The following is a 20,081-nucleotide window of genomic DNA, read 5'->3' as shown; positions in this document are numbered from 1 at the left end:
ATGACTTTGTCACCAGGCAACATGACCAATGAACAGCTGTGAGCGCGAGGAATGCTGGGATTGGCGGTCCTGCTGACTGCAGCGCGCCTGGTAAAAGCAGGACCGCAAATCACAGACTCAAGACTGAGAAGGGAAAAGCACGTGACTCACGGCAGCAAATCAACGGAGAGCATGAGATAGAGGCTTGGCACGCAAATTCTCTCCCCTACTCTTCCTTCCGGACGGGTCTTCTCACATGAATGTGTTGCCACTCTGTGTAGCTCAGTAAATAAGCTGCCCTTTAAATGATTTTATTATGGTTTTTATGGTAACTGAACAAAATAAAACCCAAATAGAAGGTGGTCTTGCAACACTCCCTCCCCCTGGCGGGTTACCCGGCTAATTAACCTTTCCCTGTCCATCTTCTGCGTGTGTGGACAGCGTGCACTCCGGACCCTGTGCAGTACAGTGCAGTGTTTTTTTATTGTCGTTTGAATTTTTTTTTTTTTGCCCTTTGGTCTACGTGGCGGTGATCACGCGTGGAGGCTGTGCAGCGCCCCCGCGAACAGGGAGGCAGAGTGAGTGAGCAGCGCACGCGCGTGTAAGGATGTGTGGCAGTGGCTGGATGCACTACACACAGTATGTGTGATACCATGGGCTGCAGTGGCTGAATGCACTACATACAGTATGTGTGACACCATGATCTGCAGTGGCTGCATGCACTGCATACAGTATGTGTGACACCATGATCTGCAGTGCCTGCATGCACTACATACAGTATGTGTGACACCATGATCTGCAGTGGCTGGATGCACTACATACAGTATGTGTGACACCATGATCTGCAGTGGCTGGATGCACTACATACAGTATGTGTGACACCATGATCTGCAGTGGCTGCATGCACTACCTACGGTATGCGTGACATCATGGGCTGCAGTGGCTGCATGCACTACATACAGTATGCGTGACACCATGATCTGCAGTGGCTGCATGCAATACATACAGTATGTGTGACACCATGACCTGCAGTGGCTGGATGCACTACATACAGTATGTGTGACACCATGATCTGCAGTGGCTGCATGCACTACATACAGTATGTGTGACACCATGATCTGCAGTGGCTGCATGCACTACATACAGTATGTGTGATACCATGGGCTGTTCTCTGCAGCGTAATGACGCTCTTAATGCTGAATGTTATAGCATTCTGTGTTATTAGGGATTCCGGTTTAGGGTGCTTATTATTTTATAAGATCTGGTTAATAGTATATTGTTTTTCCAGTGTTTTTATTTAAAAAAAAAAAAAAAATCGGTGTTTTGATAATGAACACAAATTGACACATTTGAAGTTGTTGTTTATCGATGCACTTATTTTTAGTTTTCATAGTACCCATGTGTTGCCTTTGTCTCCTACCTCTCGCTGGGATGCTATGATATATATGCAATGTCTTGTATATAATGTACACTCTGTTCATTAATGTAACTGTATTTGTAACCATGTATTATATCTTAACTCTATGCCCAGGACATACTTGAAAACGAGAAGTAACTCTCAATGTATTACTTCCTGGTAAATCATTTTATAAATAAATAAATGAGGAGGTGGAACTCCTAGGTTTCCGGGTAAAACCACAAGTATACAATGATGGTGGTGTTAGTGCAGTTTCTGGTTGCAACCTAAAACCAGAATTGTTTAGTTTTTGTGTAGCACCAATCATGTATGCAGATCTTTGCAATAGAAACATACATCTTTCAAATATGTTAACCATAGTAACTCAATGTGACAGGTCAGCAGTAAAAATATGGCAAAGGCAATCCCTCTGCTGGAGAGAATAGAAGTGTAAGCTGCAAGCTATACAATCCGAAACATACAGTGACACCCGGATTTCGGTGTTCAGCAGATATACCCTATGTAAGTGTGTGCAGAATATCTTCACGGTTCACAGGACTGTCTGCCATGTGCAAAACTGTTCTGTGCAGAATACAACCTGCCCTATGCTTCTGTGTGATACAAAGTGTTATCTATGTGTAGCCCCCTTTCCCTATGCCTCTGGGAACTACGCGGGCAACTACGCGTGCTGCTGTACCTGTTGCTCACAGGAGGCCTCCGGGAGCCTGGGGTGAGCTCTTTCTCCTTGCGTGCAGCACCTCCACCCAGGTGGGATCCCAGCGTTGGCGGGATAACCCCTGACAAGAACCAATATACAGTAATGAGTAATACACCACACGTATGTATGTAACTAAGCTTTACTGTACACACTCTAAACACAGAATACAATAAACGGTACCCACAATAACACAGTGACAACACGTGGTGCTTCCTCCAAAGTACTGAGGGTACTGTGGCACCAATAACCCCTGGTGTCCTGTCCCAGCAATTCCACCCCAATGTGAGGTAGCGCTAACCCTTGTAGATATAGTTGCATGTTGGGTACCTGCCGGGGTACTCCAGTACCCAGGTGCTGCTTGGTGCGATGGGTTGGAGCGGATCCCAAGTAGCGGGGCCTCCAACACAAATCCCCTCTCTCCTAAGGGTCCTGATCCTCCTCTCAGTGTGAGCTCCAGCCGGAGGGTCTCACACAATGTCTCAGGGTGCTGTGGCCTAGTGCCAGGCTGCAGTGCACCGCGTGGCCGTCCGGTGACCAGCGCAGCAGTACTACTATAGCACTAAAGGGGAAGAGTCCCTATCTGGGGCTTTCCCTGCAACACTCCGCTGGGGTGGCTCAGGGCCTGCCTGGGGGGCACGCCATAGGCCTAATCCATGGGAGCACTGCTTCCTGGATGCTGCCTCCATCTTGACTGAGCACGCTGGCTCCTTGTCCCAAAGGATATCCTGTTAATTTTAGGCTGCTTCATTCCCATTGGCTGGGATAGCCCACCTGATCTCCCTCCCCCGAGGATTCTGGGACTCATAGTGCCGCTTCAGGCTATGCGGAGCCAGTCTAAGATGGCCACCGCTCGATTCCCACAAAGTACTCAGGCAATTGTAGTCTCTTATGGGCTTTTGAAGCCATTCCAAGATGGTCACCCCTCCGATCGCAACTGCGCTTGCGCGGTAGTCCGAAACGGCCGCCGCCACTTCCCACTCAGGCGGAGCTCCAGCGGGCAACCCAGCAGTTCCCCCTCACTGGAGGTAAGGAGGGGGTCTCTGCTACATGTGATATTATCATTTATTCATAAGTGTCAACACATTCTGCAACGCAGTACAATGAGGGAACAGAATATCAATTATATTAACCGCATGACATACCAGAAGAGAGGTGAAGAGCATGTTTTCAGGTTGTGTTGGACCTGCAGAAAAGGCTGTCGTGTTTGCAGGCTTGTAATGCTTTGGCCAAAGGATTTAAGTTTAATTAAAGGACCCTGATTCATGAGAAGAAAAACAGATAGTATCTAACTATATAATTTTTCATATTGGATGTAGCACTGGGTTTTTTTTTGTCTTCTGTTGTATACACGAGGTCACTCCCAGTATCACTCCTACTGACACAAATCGAATATAGTGTAGGGTTACCATAAGTCCTTATTTAAAAAAAGAGGACAACATTTGCATATATACGAGAGCGGCGAGTGCTGACTGCATCGCTCGCGCATGTGCGGTTGACTTTCGTTCGCGCACGACCGGTGCTCGCGCAGGAGTGACTGGAAATCCTGGACGTTTTCAGACATTTCAAAATTCCTCTCGGACGTCGAGCTTAATGAAGAAGCCGGACATGTCCGGGACAATAAGGACGTATGGTAACCCGAATATAGTGTAGTGGGTTTGCGTTTTGAGCTTGCCGGGACTGTGTATTTTTAACTCTTAACCTGATTCGAGTTGTCCCCTGATGTCTGGTGCGAGCCCTGAACCTGCCGGCGAGTTTGTTTTCCCAGTTTGGCCGGCGGACCCCCAGACTCCTGACTATCCTGAACCAGGGGGGGTCCCTGGATGTAGGGGGCCCCTGGACGTAGGGGGCCCATCAATGAGCTTTGGGGAACCCGCCGATTCAGGAAAGATTTAAAAAAAAATAAAAATGGCAAATCTGTAAAACCACCAGACTTACATGTAATAAAACTAAATGAAATGGCTACTTTTGGTAATTTTAGTCTATGGTTTACATCTCTTGAATGTACATCAGACAATATGATTTATCTCTGTTTTTCAGCCAGGGTGCCGTAGTATCTTGCTGTGCAGCGACCCTGTGCCATGGCTTGTAGTGGGAACACTGCTGAGTGCTCAGCTTGAGTGTCCAGTGCTTTCTGGAGACAGAGGCTGGGATCTGCCTCTCAGGCCGGCACAGAGGGAGGAAAGGCGGATTGCAACCTCCCTGTCTCCAGACATCAGGGAGCTGAGCTGCCTATGTGTTTTAGGTGTGTAGGGCGGAGGCGAGGGCTTTGTTTGGGGCTAGAATATCATGGCTCTGTGTGACATATATAATATTTTTTTTTTGTGGTTAGTGGAATGTTGAGTAAATGGAGGGGGGGGGGGAGTGTGGAATAGAGAGTGGGGATGAATACCGGACAGGTTGAATGCAGAGTTTGCTGAGAATAAGGGTGGGTATGAAGTGTGACAAAAGAGGTGAATGTGGAGTGTGTTGTGGTGGTTTTGAGCATGTGAAAAGGAAGGAGGGCGAGTGTGGTGCTTGTGAGCGAAAAAGGACAGACAAGCACGGGTGCCTGTGCTCATAAAAGGTTGAGTACCACTGCCTTATCTGAAAGATGTGGTACAACATTATATAAACCCATTATGGAGTAACTTTTATGTAGTCCGAAGTGAAAGATCGGGCCATTTTTGACCTGATAATCCCTGTTGAAGTCTATGGGGATTTTTGTTAGAAAACAACCCAGCCGGACTATATAGAATTTACCCCTATGGTTTTGGTCGCAGCTACTAGGTAGTACTGCCCGACCAAGCAAAGTATTGTAAATTAATTTAGGTAACACTTAGGTGTACTTGTGCATATACTGTACTGTACAAGAGGAAAATAATGTGGTTGCAAGTCCATGAAAAAGAAAACATATACACTTGTAATATGGGCCATGTGTGAGCTGATGGTCTGTGTAAAGTGTTGTGTTGTGTGGATTACTTCATGACTCCACCTTAAATATATGAAAATGCGTTTATTGACCAATTTTATAAGATTACAAACTGTGCAGTTTTATCGTCTCAACAAACCATGACATTTGTAGAATAGCTGCTTCAAATTAGATACAAACCACTTCTAGGGTTTCACGTTCATTACATTTGGGAGGCTGCCATTCTTTTTTGGCGACCCACCTCCCTTATTAGGATTAGTCCCTTGTACCTGCCTGGGAAAGGACCCGGATATCTGAGCCACGACCCCAGTGTTTCCTTGCTCCCCCTATGATTAGAGGGAGTGGGGAACGCAACACCCCATTTCAGAGTTTAGTATATTCAGCAGAAGACAAGTCACCTCATCTTTAGCTGTAATGGTGCAAATTGACCCTCGTCACCATTTTAGCATGTTCCTCCTACCCTGCACTCCCGTTCTCACTCCTTGAGATCATTGACCGTGTACATTTTCTCTGCCATTTATAGTATTGTGTGTACAAAAGCTTGTTGTGATTGCTTGGAAGACTTTTAAAGGCGCTTCGTGCCTCAGAAGACCCCAAAGTCTTGGATTAGTGAATTAGGCCTCGTCCAGGGTGGAAACTGGCACTCCAGCGCTGCGCCCTGCTTGGCCGGGCGATTCCTGGCCAGCTAGGTGCGCGCTCGTCTACGACGTCACGGAGCTGATTTGCCCTCATTGGGCGAACCGCTCACGTGACGGGCTTGCAAGCAGCAAAATCAATTTTGCTGGCTCGGCAAGCGGCTGAGCAACGTGTCCAGCGTGAGCGCGCGCACCCGCTCAGCACCACCCTGGACGAGGCCTAATCGTTGAGGCTCTTCTGAACCTTATTGTCTTAGTAACAAGATAAGGACATCCCCTCCAGCTCTCCTCCCCTCCCCTCCTCCATGCCTACCTGTGGGACAGGGTAGTGACAGAGGCAGACGGGGGAAGATGATGGTACGCAGCAGCAGCAGGGGCCACCAGAGTGAAGCAGAGGAGTTAGGAGTTGCACCGAGGCAGAGCAGGACGGCCGGAGAGACACTTCAAATAAGAAAGACTTCTGGGTCGGACCGCTTGGGTGCGCTCCTCCCTAGCCATTCTGCTTTACCTCCATTATCTCCCCCCGCCTGCCTCTATCACCACCCTGTTTCAATCTGCACCGCCGCTACAAAATCTTGCGCACCCCTGCTTTATGCAATTTTCATGAAGAACGTAACACGTAGATCATATGCATCTATACCTCTAGACCAGGGTTAGGCAATTCCAGGCCTCAAGGACCACCAACAGGTCAGGTTTTCAGGATATCCCTGCTTCAGCACAGGTGGTTCCATCAAAAACTGAAGCAGGGATATTCTGAAGACCTGTTGGTGGCCCTTGCGCACTGGAGATGCCCATCTCTACTCTAGACTGAAGTCCGCAAAGCACTTGAGCTTCATTTCTGATGAATTATGAACCCTATCCAGCACTATTAATGGGGCAGTTCCACTTTTCATAGTTTTTTTTAAATTTATTTTCTGTAAATTGCATTTGCTTTAATCCTGATTACTTAATTCAATGTGAAACCCCCTGGTAATTTTCCATTTCATACTTGTTTAATATAGTTTTTTCTGACGTGCCTGGTGAAGATGGCCAGCATAGTGAATGTCCTAATGCTCGCTTTATAGCTCACTTGACCTCTACAGCTTTGGAATCATTCTTGCGTGACCCAAGTATGAACCTCAAGCGCTGCCAAATGCAAAGCTAACCGGCAATTCAATGTGTATTGTGGATTTCTGGTTTCGATTTTAGTGCCAAAATATGGAAAAGAATGAAAATGCCAGAAATTGTAAAAAATAATATAAAACGTGCATTTGCTTACTTTTAGCTGAGTGCTTTAATTTTACTGCAATGCCAATAAATATTGCAGAGGCAGATGCATATTTATACTTAGCACTGGGTGAGTTTGTGCCTCTAAAGGCAGAATGACACTGATTTAAAAAAAAAAAAAAGTAGATCCCATCAGCTAGCAAAAAAATATATATAATATAAATTTAAGTCACCTTCACTTTCCCATTTTTGCATCACAATCCCACATTTTGTTGTGAAGTCCACGTGTAGTATTGTGTTTTGCAGCAATATGATCTGCACTGGTAGAAATGACCGCAATTGGGAAGTGTCTAAACATTGCTTGTTCTACCCTGATCAGTGCAACATTGGCATTGCTGCAGCATTCTTTCCTCCCCTAAGGCTGCGGTCCCAGTAATGTCTGTAACACGCGCACCCGGGGGGGGGGGGGGGCAAACCGCGTGCACAGCGCTAACCGTGATCTGCGGTCTGACAGGGAGAGAGGGAGCTTGCGACGGGAGGGGGCGTGGGAGGGGATTTGCAGGGGCGTGGCCATTACATTACGCGGCTAGTTCGCCCTCATTGAGTTAAAAAAAAACCTGCAGCACGGCGCGGCTGCACCTTCAGCGTGAAGGTGCGTACTGGGCCCTCCCCCATTGAGGGGCGCTGCTTACACGCACAGCGCACGCCGAGCCGTGCGCTGTGGCAGTGACTGGGACCGCAGCCTAAGGCTTCGCCCCCATTGGTCACAGCTGCGCGCGCGATGGCATGTTCGCCGCACACAAGGTACGGCCCTCTATGGGGCAGGCCCCAGTCGGCGTGTGTGCGTGAGCGCACAAGGCGCAATGTGGAACCGCCTTTGCCAAAAGACAAGATCTTTGTCTATTGGCGCGGCGGCCGAGCATTGGCCACGTTACGGCGGCGGTTCAGCCAATGAGGGCGAACCAGCCACGTGATGTCGTGGCCGCGCCTCCCCGTCGCGACTTGCCAGGAGTCCACCAGGTGGCGCTGATTCTAGGCATGAGCGCCGCCTGGCACCTTGGGTGGCTGTGTGTGCGGCAACTCAAGCAACGCATCATTTTGTTTAAAATTTGCTCTTTGGAGGCTTTTTTGTCTACATTTGAAAAACTGTTATAAAGTTTGTTAATATCATTTTAAGACAAAGGTGTTTAATGGCCCAGTGTTTTCATATTGTAACGTCATCACGTTATAATAGTTTTTAACCTTCTGAGAACTGCAGACCCCTTCAAGAATGAATTGTAACACCTCTTAAAATATATTGTGACTTTATTGAACCCCAGGCTACTGTACTTATCCTGAAAATGCAGTTGTGGCGGTGGGGCTTATGGGCATATAAATTAGATAGTATAGAAAGCTGTTTTTATTTTATAACATTAGTGTTATATTCACAGTTTTTTTTTTATGAATAAACAAATATGACAAATAATATTTGTTCTTGAAGAGTCAAAGATTCTCTATTACCAAATGTTTACCCCCTGGTAACCTGCACAAACCCAAGGGTTCGACGGGACACAGCCTGAACACCACTGTCCTACAGTATGAGATGTCAACATTAAACTAGCACTTACACATTTGTATGTATAGTGATAAAACTACAGACCTGCATTTATAGTTCACTATGCAGCTTTGGTTTGCATACCATGTAAATAAATTAGTTATCTCGATAGTAAGTACAGGCATACCCCAGTTTAAGGACACTCACTTTAAGTACACTCACGAGTAAGTACATATCTCCCAATAGGCAAACGGCAGCTCACGCATGCGTCGGTCAGCACGTCCTGAACAGCAATACCAGCTCCCTACCTGTACCGAAGCTGTGCGCAAGCGGGGAGACTATAGAGCCTGTTACAAATGCTTTATTTACATCAGTTATGCACTTATATGACGATTGCAGTACAGTACATGCATCGATAAGTGGGGAAAAAGGTTTTGCTTCACTTTAAGTACATTTTCGCTTTACATACATGCTCCGGTCCCATTGCGTATGTTAATGCGGGGTATGCCTGTAAAAGGTGCTGTAACTTAACATTAATCTGAGTAAACAAAAGGCAGACAAGCAATAAGTCAGAGCAGTGTCTGAACTGAGCCTGCTATCTTTACATATGCATGTACAGTCCTCAGAGAAGGGACTCCTCTTCCCAAATGTTACTTTTATGTATGAAGCACTTATTCACATGACCTGTTACTTGTATTATTTGTTATCTATATGATTGTCACGTGTATTACTGCTGTGAAGCGCTATGTACATTAATGGCGCTATATAAATAAAGACATGCATACATACAGTACATTAAAATACCACTTGTGGTGGATTTGCATGTCTCAGACAGGTCAGCAACCCTATCTTTCCACATATAAATGTCAGAATATTACAAATATTGAAGTGTTTTGAAATCCGATTCCACCACAGAAAGGAATAGCTATTTCAAATGGGGTGTGTTGCCTTGGTCTATTTCTATTCTACATGGGGAATTGAAAGAAGATATTATTGGATTGCAACAGTAATTAAATCTGCTAACCCTGATTTCCCATCCCTTCTGCCCTCTGATCATATCACAGTGCAGTAGAGGTCCCACTGCTGTAGGGAAAGGCTAATTTTTCCCTATTTAATGTGGGTTAGAGGGCAGTTGGGTCAGACGTCACATAAAATTGACATGGTGTACCTGGAAAGGTTCTGTTGGTGCAGTTCTCTTTGACCTGTTCATAGCTAGAGGGCACTGAGAGGTTTGAGTTGTATCATCTCAGTAGAAACTTCTGCTGCTGCTGCTGCATTCTTGTCACAGTTATGAAAATACAATGCAAGAAAGCAGATAAGATTTCCCTTTCATTGGAGTTTAGCAGGACAGCAATCATTGTTAGGTGCTCTGAGCTAAAAAGTGTACTACGGACAAGGGCATGTTTAATGTGCCTTAATTCAAAAGGGCGAGTATTTAAAAAAAACCATTTGTTACATTTTTCACTTTTCCATGGTAAGCAGGGTTTCCACAATTAGTTCATTATTAAATGCCTTTTGGGGATAAGACTTCTTAAAACTAGAGGTGAATTGTTGCTTTTGTTTTGTATGTTGCTCGTATAGTCATTAAGAAGCTACCATTAGCCAGAGAGATACATTATTCCTTTGCTTCAATTGAGCAGTTAAGTAGAAAAGAGATCAATTTTATTTTGAACCCAATGCAAATTGGTCAAACTGTCATTTTTAAGGTTATTGAATCTATTTAAGGAAGCGGATTACATTAAGGGCTAGATCCACAAAGCGAAATCAAGATTCATAGCATGATATAACCCAGGGGAGCGCAAACGTTTGTTGCTGCGCCCCCCTGCCTTACCTCCCCCGGTGCTCGTGCCTCCCCTTACCTTGATGCGACATCAAATGACGCTGCGGGGTCACGTCACATGACCCCGCTGCGTCATTTGACGCCATGTAGTCATGGAGACCGGTCCTGAAGCCGGCAGAATCAAGTTACAGTACATTGAGTGTTGCAGAGGCCTCACGCGATCCCATGGAATTTAATTTAAATACCTTGGGGAAGAGCGCGGGGCCTCTGCAACTGCCACGCCCCTCCTCCCCCCCCCCCCCGAAAAATCTCCCGTCCCCCCTGGGGGGCGCGTGCCCCTAACATAACCTAAAGCAGGAACCGTCGTTCTGTTTGAGGGTAACGCATATCCTTAAAGCTCATTTATATGCAGAAACAGCTGTTCTACATCGCATCAGCATAGGCTTACCGCCACGTTATTGTAGCATTACGTTGGGTTATCTTCCAATAATGTGATGGTAAGTGTATCTTGGCGTTTACTCCCTGAAAAGGCTCAAGGGGAGAGGAGAAAGAAATAATGTTATGTTGGTTAGCTCATAACTGTGGCAAACACCCATCCCAGACCCTATGACAGCTCTATTTGAGGGACTGGATGTGAGTAACAACAAGTACGGTATGGCCTAACTAACTAATGTCTGCACATTAACCTTGACAGACTTTAGTGGGAATGCAATGTTATGTTAAGGCCTCATTTGCATATCATTAACGGCTGTTATAGTTAACGTTGTGTGGTTTACAAGAGAAAATGTGACTTCATGTTATTGTCCTTTGAAGATGCACTGTTACTGTTGTTTTAACGTGACTTTATGTTAAGTGACACAACGGAGCTTTGTGAATCTGGACCTACAGTTAGTTGTTACAAAAATGTGTTTTGTGATCTGCTATGTGGGACTGCCCCTTTAAAGTGTCATGATAGGTTCAGTCCCTTCCTGTACCAAAATGCACTAATGCTGGTAACAAGTTTAGATAAGCATTCCCACGTCCCACTTAACTCGCAACAACACTCGTGAAAATAAAATTGTGTACAGTGTGCTTGAAAATAGTTTTTCTTTTTACTGCAGCCTATGAATTGCTTCAGTGCTGGAATGATAATCCTATTTATGTGTGGCCCCCTTTCCCTATGCCTAAGGGAAACTGTGTGTGCTGCTGTACCTGTTTGCTCACAGGAGGCCTCTGCCGCTGGGAGCCTGGGGTGAGCTCTTTCTCCTTGCAGTGCAGCGCCTCCACCTATGAGGGATCCCAGCATTGGCGGAATAACCCCTTACAGGAACCAACACATAGTAATACACCACACCAAGTATATAACTAAGCTTTACTATACATAATACTACACACATATGACACACAATAACTGTACCCTCAGATAACATCAATGACCCAACACTTAGCGGTTCCCCCAAAGTACTGAGGGTGCCGAGGCACCAATACCCCTGTGGTCCTGTCCCAGCAAGTCCCCACCCAAGTGTGAGGTAGCGCTAGCCCCTGTGGATGTAGGTGCACGTTGGGTACCTGCCTGGTTACTCCAGTACCCAGGTGCTGCTTGTCGCGATGAGTTGGAGTGTGTCCCACGTCGCAGTGCCTCCAACTCAAATCTCTCTCCTAAGGGTCCTGATCCGCCTCGTGGGGTGAGCTCCAGGTGGAGTGCATCACCTGAGTGTCTCAGGGTCCTGTTTCCTGGTCCCAGGCCGCATGTCGCCGCATGGCCGTCCACCACCGGCGCAACAATACTAATAAGGGGTAGAGTCCCTATCTGGGGCCTTACCTGCAATACTGCTCTTCAGGTGTCTCTGGGCCTAACTGGGGTCTAGGGGCAGAGTTCTGTCCTAGTCAGGGGCTACTGGCACCCTTGATGCATCCGTCCTCTCTGCCGGCTCCTACTAGACTGACTTCGCGGGCTCTGCACCCGCGGAGGATATCCTGTTCCTCCTCTGCCAGAGTCCCATTGGCTGGGACAGCCCCATGTTGTATTTCCCTCCCACCTGAGGATTCTGGGACATGTGGACCCACTGCTGCATATGCGGAGCCATTCTAAGATGGCCGCCGCACTCATGACACTGCGCATGCTCGCCTAACAAAACATGGCCGCCCCCACACTCCCGATCGCGTGGAGCTCCGGCAATAGCCGGGCAGATCCCCGCACCAGAGGCAGGTAAGGGGACTCTGCTGCATCTGCATACTATGTTTTGTTGTCAGAGGGCTGGACAGGAGAAAGGAGAGGCATAGATAGGAGCAGCACAACCATTGCACGATTGTGCTTGCTTCTGTATTTCTATAAATTGCAATGTTGACACTTGATTCAAAAATGGTTTAGTTGTCAGATGTTAATTTTCAAGAGAGATAAAATCGCCTGATTGAACATGGCAGAAGCTTATGAATGCACATTTAAAACCACATTGAAATATTATCAAATACATCCGTAGGACGGAGACAGCCCCTTCTTATCTCATGACATCCTTTAATGAGAGGATTAACATCTCTTCTCAGATCCAAATGTGTCTCTACAAACCTTAATGTAGGGTCAATGTTTTGTCGAGTGTCCAGTTTGTTTCTTTTTAACCCCTTTAGGGATTTTAATTCACATACTGTATTTTGTAATCATGTTTTTCCTTTTATTATAAACCCAGTCGGAAGTTGCTCAATGGGACTAGTATTCTATTGTATATTAGGCATATTTTCTTTATAATTCCTTTTCAGGGTTAGTAAGTGTTGGAGACCTCCGTTATTACTCGTCTTTAATTAAGCGGTGTATTTTATGTCATGTTGGCATTACATATATTGCATGTGCATATTAAATAGCAGTCTCTCACAGAACTAAGGAGAGAGCTATATGGAGTAATTTGGAGGGTTTCTGTAGATTACCAGTCTGGGGACACCAGTGGTTTGTAGAGCACAGTTTGAGAACCTCCGTTTCAGTTGTTCTTTTTTAACGATGAGTGATATACATTTATAGATGATGCATAATACCGGTATGTGCCCATGTGGTAGGCTGCATTATTTGTGTTTCCAGACACACAGAAGATATACACATCCATGCTTAAATACTGTGTAGTTTACAAAACATAGGGACCCCTGCAAAGTCTTGTGAATCTTTGGAAAGTTAAATATTTTCATGCATGCTGTGCTTTATTTTTGTAATTAGGTTTTTAGGTTCATAGTGGGAGGTATGTTTTGTGCTGGCACCTACTTTTATAAAGCAGCCCTGCTGTGCCAGTAATTTGGAAATGTATAATCCCAGAGCTTTGAATTCTATGTAGGATTCCTTGCAGCGTTTAGCTGATTGTCCCGATTGTGAGTGAGCCACTGGCCTAATGATATGGTTCTGTAGAGAGGAATGAAGCTTCTACATTGCTGCTTGCACCTGCTACTTACACTGCATTTAAAAGCAGCAGCATGTTTTTAATTGAGGGTCTGGGTAAGCCAGTGTTAAACAAAGGATCGGCTTGCAAAATTGATCACAAAATAAAATACATTGGTATTTTAATGGGATGAAGTGCATCCAAAGTTAGAACCTCATCCCCATTTGTGATAACTTGCATACATATCAACTGTATATATTTAGAGGTGAAACTCGCATTGCTTGGTGAGCAATTTACCTTCCGCATATTAGGAATAACTGCTGCCTTCTCTGCCCGTTGAGCCTCATTAGAGTTGTGTTGTTGCAAGTTGTTTAGAGTTCCCTGAGTAAATGAGGAGATAGAGGGCACTAGATTGTCTATGCCACTTACTGAGAGGAGATGCCAGCCACCACGGAACAGGGTACAGTACTCTAAGAGTCTTATTTATCAATCATAAGAGTGTTGTGTGTGGATTGAATTCAGTCCATGGAAAGTGCTGGAGGTTTGGGAATTGTGTTTGTCGCTAAAAGTTGAGGAAAGGTAAAAACAGGTAAAAGATTTGACAGTAAATAGGAAAATATATAGTATATAAATAATTTCTTTGCTTGCTTTTTATGGGTTTGAAGATAAGTATTTTCCTTCTAAGCTTGGTGATCCCAAGAGAGATGGCATTACTGTGAGCGTATGTGCCTCAGATAAATGTATTAATTAAGAATGAATTTGTGCAGTTGAGGTGTGGCATGTATAAGAACCTAAATTATGTAATTATCTACTTTTTAAAGACTCAATCCTAGCGGCATTTAAAACATTTTTTTTTTTTAAAAACACATGCAGCCTTTGATTACCTTTATTGAACCTAAGCTGCTGATCGATCACGATAGAATTAATTGATCAGCAAAATCTTGCTTCTCAGGTTTTACTAAATGGCTGCCTTTCAGATTCAATCTATCCTTCAGTCAGTGAACCTCAGCAGCGACAATGTATTCTTATATTACTAAGGTAACATGATCTATTATTGCAGTTTGCAGCCCAAACTGCTGGGAATATTGCCAACAAATGATAAAACAGAATAGTGTTGCACATATCTTGCACTGCTAGGGAAGTGTGCTAAAACCTGCTATACAAATCAAAGGATGCTCAATATATTAAAACTTATTAAAAATGGCATTAAGAGATTAATTTAAAGAAAAAGAAAATGTAGTAAGTATTATCTAATACTACAGGACTGATTTTATTTAAAAAACAAACAAAAAAAACCCCCATGTAGGATATTGCATGGATTCCTCCTTTATGATGGTTTAGAAATACATTAAGTATAGTGTCTCCAGGTTTTATTCACCAAAACACAGGTTTCTAAGGCCTCGTCCAGGCTGAGAGCTCGCGAGCGAGGAAAACAATTAAAGTAAATTGTTGTGTCCAAGCTGTGCAATATTTTTGTATTTGTCGCCCTTGCCCTGTTCACGTCCGCGATTCAGCAAATGAGGGCGAACCGCTCACGTGACATCACAGGCACCCCCCCCTCCTACGCGCGCAACTAACTGGCCAGGAATTGCCCAGTGCATGACATCACGGCGCTCGAGCGCAAAGGTGCGCGCTCCCACCCTGGATGAGGCCTAAGTTGTGATACATTTAAAAACAAGTGCAGAGTTACAAATGTTTATCAAAACTAAAAGAATATGTATTCATATATAAATACTGTTCTATGTAACAAATACATTGCCAATACAATAAAAGGTTTAGGACATGCCGATGACTAAAATGCGCATTAAAGAGGCCATTGCCCTCATCCTTCTAATTAGTTAATTGATCGGATATGTAGAGATAACACTTGGGTTACATGTATTGTCATTTCCCCCTCCCCCCGTAAAATATAATATATAAAGTGATAAAATATGAAGGGGGGAGGGGAAGACATGTTGTGGGTACACAAAGTTACGAGCATAACATGTATACAACACGCAATAAAAAATTATATCATTAATATATCGGTTCTATCAGTAATTTTAACCTTCTTAAAGTTTATCAGACATAAAAACTTGGGTACAGAAATAGTTGTGGTCAGGCCCTCAATGAAACTATGTAAAATCCAGCTCTTCCTCAGACCAGCACCGTGACCTAGATCCCTGTCCATTCTGATTCCACAGGCCCATCCTTAGGTCAGAGCAAGTTCACAGACCAGCCGAAAATCTTCCTTAGTGTGAACCACAAAAAAAAAGGGGGGGGGATGGATACCGCACTGCCTGATGAGATGCTAAAGAGTTACTTGTGTAATGGAGGGGGTGCTGAGGGAATGAGCAAATTTCCACATACATAAAGAGAAAGAATCGCTGTAAACAAGCACTCTTCCTCCACTAGTTATAAATAAAGTTTATTGTGATAATGAGGCAAACAAACACGAAACTAAAACCTACTTGATGCTAATGTGCTAAATGTCCGTTACATGTGCACAATGTGTGAGGGTAATTGTTACTTTTGTACCCCGGAATATCAGGGGTGCAAGGTATACCTCGAATTGTTCTTGATTCATATAGCCCTAATCACCAACCGTGTATTTAGATCTGGTGCACAATTCTGTGGAATACTATATTCCTCACACATTGTGCACATGTAACGGACATTTAGCACATTAGCATCAAGTAGGTTTTAGTTTCGTGTTTGTTTGCCTCACTATCACAATAAACTTTATTTATAACTAGTGGAGGAAGAGTGCTTGTTTACAGCGATTCTTTCTCTTTATGTATGTGTTAGTGTGAACCAGTCTAAAAAAATTGACACGAGATACCTGCGACATAAACGGTTTTAGTCTTGTTTTCAACCTCACATTCCTTTTTTAGGTCCTTGAAAAAGTGATAGAGCTCCAACTAAAAGCCCTCTTAGCAAACAATAACATTGTGGACAAAAATCAGTCGGGCTTCAGAAAATATCACCGCACCGAAACTGCAGAAGTGAGATGGTGTCAGGATCCGTGATCTTAGTGAAAATAACTTGCTTACTGAATATTAAAGAACAGGGTACTGTCTGTAGAATGATCGATGAGCAAGAGGTATTTGGACACTACATGCGCCAGTGGTAGTTGGCAAAGGGGTAGTGCTGGTACTAAATCAGGACTCCAGTTCAGTCCTCAATAGCCACCAACAGTCAAGGTTTTCAATATTTTAATCTAACGTAATTAAACTAGTTATTATCTCTGAGATAATTTGCTTCAGTATTTGTTTTCATGAAAACAATGTTTGATTGCTCCCAAGGTTTGAACTAGATAGTGAAGTTTTCACATGTTCACGTACAAATGTAAGTTTCCGTTTTATAATATAATAATATAGATTGAGCCCTTCTGTCTTTTATTATATACGATAGATCAGGGACAGAATTTGCCTGGGCGCCTAAAATGTTGCCCCTGCGCCTGTTGTGGAGCAGCCGAGCTTAGTGACCTGTCACTCAGCACGCGACATCAAAGCTGGATCAGGCGTGCTGTGACCGCTGTTGCGGTGACTGACAGGACAGTCAGCACTGAACCGCTCAGTCCGGGAGGTGGGGGAAAAGTGAGGGAGGGAGAAGGGAGATCGTAGGTTAGTGGAGCGTGGAGGCAGGCAGAGCTCCAGGACTCTGCCTGCCATTGCTTCAATAATGTTAGAGGGGAGGGGTTTCAGTGTGCTGCTGAGTGTCAATGAGAGGATGAGTGTGTTAGTCTCTGTGCCAAAAATATATACGCTGACATACAGAGCCACCAAGCCCTCCCCACCCCCCTGCTGCTCTACCAAACTTTCACTGCTAAAAATTCTAGCCAGCTCCTAAGATTTTAACATATTTGTCCACCCCCGCTTGTGGATAATCTAGACTTTATTGAAGCGATGTCTATTAGTTTTTCTAGGTTTTGAGATTATTTTATATACGGATTTGATTTCGTAGACTAGTTTTAGTTACAAATTACATAGAAATAAAAGACCTCCCTTGTGAAGTGTTAATTGAAATAAATAGTTCGGGGTTCTGCTTTACTATCAAAAATCACTTCCCCAATTTTCCGGGTCTCTGCCATGATTAGAAAATGGCAGGGTTATTTTTGTTTTCTAAGGGTTTTCTTTTCTCGTATTCAACTTTTGGCTCTTCTCCGTGCACTGAGAAGTATTTAATCGACATATTATATTCTTTTTCAAGCATAAAATATGAATTTTCTCATGAGTACAGTTGAGTACTTCAGGGTTTAATGTATCTCACAAACGGTGCTTGAAAGTTAACCACACAAATCCTCTTGATTTGATATCTCAGATTCTTTTTCCTACTCATCTCTCACTTGGAAAAATATATGTATTACACATTTTCATAAGATATAAAATTATTCCAGCGCCTCTTATAAAGTGCTGCCGTTGTGCATTTTTCAAAGAACCGTTACATAATTCAGTCCTTGTGACTGAAATATTGGAAAGTCTGAAGCATACTATCTTAGGTTAGCTATTAACCCCTAAATCTAAATCGGTCACAAATTGATACCATTGCTACAATATATCTTGACATATCTTTCGCCCCAAGTCCCTTGTGTCCTACTTCTGTTCCGCACACTGTGTAACGTCATGATCCGTAGCTTCCAGTTACTGAGAGCAACTATTGGCTGCTCTTTCTGCTGCTACTTGATTCTGTTCCCACGTTCCTGCTCTAACTACATATGGTATATGTAATTTGTGCCAAGCCCTGAAGATCAGTGGATTGCTTTTAGCCTCACAATGGATTTTCTTTCTATTGAGTCCATCCTCACTATAGACACCAGTGGTCTCCTGACTGCCAAGTTTACTTGTCACATTACATTTCTCATTATCCAACATTTCTATGATACACAGTGGACCGCCTCTTTTTCTGAATCCTTCACTCTCTGTGGCTTCTTGAGACTGTTGTGTCTTAGTGTCTTTTCTTTTCTTGTCTTTTGTCTAGTCACTCCTCCAATGTCTCGTTTAGGGGCTTAATCTACTCCTCGATGCACCTTTCTGCTTCTGTACAGCACGAGTCTATGCTATTCTCTCTATTCTTTTTATATTTATTTTCTATAGAATTATTATTATTATTATAATATTAGTTATTTTCTACACTGGCAGCTCTAATCTAGCCCTTCTCACCATTCAAAAGGCAGGCTTGTCTTTCTTACTCACTATATCTCCTCTTTCAACCCTCCTCTGTACTTGGCTCCCCCTATAGCTTTGTTAGTCCCTCCATTCACAGCATTATTTTCAACACCAGCGTTGCTCTTATTACCACCAACAATTTTGCTCGCCATGACTTTGATTAAAACACTCACCCCTTCCATACCTTCCATCATAGCGGCTTTGGAAAAATATTCTTCAAACAGAAATCTTCTCATTCATCTTTCACACTTGCCCTAGTACATCTCCTCTCCTTCACTTACCAACGAAATAACTTTGTGTTGTAAGGGAAAGCAACGCCTTCCAATTGCTTATCTTGTAGTGTGTGATTGGTGACTTTACCATGGCATAGTCTCTTCTCCTCTCCACCGTCTCCATTGTTTCACTATATACACTTTATCATTCATATTCCTCAACGTTGCTGCCTATTGCTGACAAGCATGGAAACCATTCCATCTGCATGATCTCCTAACCAATTTGTTATATTTCTAGTTATTTCCTGTAGAGTTTAAACTGATTACTCCACGCATCTGTATGTGCTGATTTCCTGACTATATGTAATGTACAGACTTCCTCCCCCATATTGTACTGTATATAATGCTATATAAATTGAAAAAGTATATTTCTTTGAGAACCGTTTAGTACCTAATATATTGGGTGGTGGATTCCTGCATTGCTTGCTTGTTTCTGACCCCATCTTTCTTAAGTCCTAGGGACCAAATGAAACAAATAACAGTGATACAGTATGCTTAATAGGTTAAAACCAGGTGATTGATATGTTGACGAATAACAGGCAAGTACAAGCATTTAACAACATTTTTTTAATTCTATTTGATCGAATTATATTGTAAAATGTAACTTCACTTGCAATCAGAACAACTGTTGGTGATGAAGAGCACGGCAGCATAAAATCTGGTAGTTCTAGAAGCCGAGTAATACAAAAAAACTTAAGGCATGTTTCATCAGACCTTAGTTTGCAGCAGGCCAACTTTCTTCAGCTTGACTATTGGCAATTCTTAGCTCAATATGTCTTTGAAACATAATTTCAAGAAAACTAAAATGTTGTCTTAAAGCAGCACTCCAAGCTGCTGTTTTTTTCTTTCTTTTTCTTTTTTTGTAATTCCCTTTAATATGTGCGTCAATGCAATCCACACAATAAGTAATTAGCCAAGTTACCGATCGATCCGTTCTTCTGTGATCGATCGGCGAAAATTCGGCTTGGGAGTTCACTAAATTGCTGTCATTGCAGCAGAAGTGGACCAAAGATGCAAAGTTCTGTGGGGAAGATCATGTGACCAGGCAGTCACTAGATACTATTGGTGCACTGCTAGAGAGAGCAGGGCTCAAACAGAGCCTGTTTCAGAAGTGGAAGGGGGTGTGACTTTGTAAATAAGTATTTTCTCTCAGGACAGAACTGATTTATTT

At 43.7% G+C, this 20,081-nt stretch overlaps 1 protein-coding gene across 5 annotated transcripts in view; it reads left to right on the top strand.

Annotated features, from left to right (window-relative positions):
* The first annotated feature begins 204 nt into the window (after positions 1-204).
* ARB2A (ARB2 cotranscriptional regulator A) overlaps positions 205-20,081 on the top strand; it is a 422,320-nt gene continuing 402,443 nt past the window's right edge. For all 5 annotated transcript variants that reach the window (XM_075593131.1, XM_075593147.1, XM_075593126.1 and 2 more), the window contains exon 1: positions 205-557. The gene's annotated coding sequence lies outside the window, so the exon portion shown is untranslated. The remainder of the gene's footprint in view (positions 558-20,081) is intronic.

The sequence above is a fragment of the Ascaphus truei genome, chromosome 1, assembly GCF_040206685.1.
Source record: "Ascaphus truei isolate aAscTru1 chromosome 1, aAscTru1.hap1, whole genome shotgun sequence".
In the NCBI taxonomy this organism is placed as follows: Eukaryota; Metazoa; Chordata; class Amphibia; order Anura; family Ascaphidae; genus Ascaphus; species Ascaphus truei.
This window is presented reverse-complemented; position numbering and strand designations above follow the sequence as displayed.